At 33.2% G+C, this 1,184-nt stretch overlaps 1 long non-coding RNA gene across 1 annotated transcript; it reads left to right on the plus strand.

Moving 5' to 3' along the window:
- The first annotated feature begins 403 nt into the window (after nucleotides 1-403).
- LOC107579750 (uncharacterized) lies at nucleotides 404-1,178 on the plus strand. Its single transcript, XR_001608525.1, has 3 exons — nucleotides 404-463; nucleotides 548-682; nucleotides 865-1,178. It is a non-coding gene; the product is annotated as an uncharacterized lncRNA (long non-coding RNA).
- Nucleotides 1,179-1,184: the final 6 nt, after the last annotated feature.

Here is a 1,184-nt window from a genome sequence, read left to right on the forward strand (position 1 = left end):
AATCTTTGCAATGCAGAGGAAACACAAAAGCTGCATCTGAAGTGGCATGGAATGCTTTAACCAGCAGTTACAAATGCATAAATAATATTTTGATATTTTAAACAAAGCGTCGAATACTGATATTTGAAATTATTTTAAAAAAGGAAGATACTTTAAATGTAAAATTAAAACCATCAGTAATCATGCTGATTTATAGAGAAAAAAACGGCAGCTCTTCATGTGATATTGATTACCTGTGGGAAATTATATAATTTTCTGCCCCATATCTTGAATTTTGTTATCATTCTAAATCCGTTTCAATCAGTCTATGGCTTTTTTGCAATTTTGTTTCGTGTCTTCAAAGTTGCAAAATGTACATACTTCACATTTAACCTTTTTTAATGGCTTCACAGACTGAACAGAACTAAAATATTGATGGGACACCTAATTAAACAAGCGAAATGAAAACATATAGGCAGAACATGTAAACACACTATAGATTCTTAATTTATGTATTAAGTTAATTTATGTAATTGACCTCATCTGTCATCTCTTTTTCATCTATTAGATCACTTGATGGCTGGAGGTAGATGGTCTTATCTTTGAAAAGTTTGCACAACACGACACCATCAAGACTTCGACCTGCCTCCAAAACTGGCTTGACCAAGTTGGTGTAGGTTGCCATCATTATTGTGACCCTTGGGTAAATATCACATGATTATTTATAAGTGTAGACAATATTTTCAAATAATGAAGCAACTAAAAATGTATACACTCTTACATTTTTCTAAGGACTGCTCAATTTCATATATTTATTAAAACATAGTTAAGTGATCAGGATCGATTGTATATTTAATGGGTGTTAACTTACTCCGTATTCTTCAGTTTGTTTTGAAATAGGGTCCTCAGGTGTTGTAGAATCTCCTGTGCAGTCCACTCCTTCTGAAACTGCACAGCAGACACTATACATCCATGCTCTGCCAGGAATGTTTTTCTAATGGACCTTGGAACCTTGCAGTCTCTGGGAGATGTAAGCAGGCAAACATCTCGAAGAAAGGGGACATGTTCAGATGTCCTTTTCCTTTTTCCATGCCTTAGTTAACAATTAATGAGGTAATGAGCATTAATGAAGTAATGTTACTCTAATATACTCTGTATATTTCACCATAAAACGTTACATATGTCTAAAATGTAAAAAAAATAAA

Source organism: Sinocyclocheilus grahami, unplaced genomic scaffold (assembly GCF_001515645.1).
Source record: "Sinocyclocheilus grahami isolate Dianchi unplaced genomic scaffold, SAMN03320097.WGS_v1.1 scaffold19896.1, whole genome shotgun sequence".
NCBI lineage: Eukaryota > Metazoa > Chordata > Actinopteri > Cypriniformes > Cyprinidae > Sinocyclocheilus > Sinocyclocheilus grahami.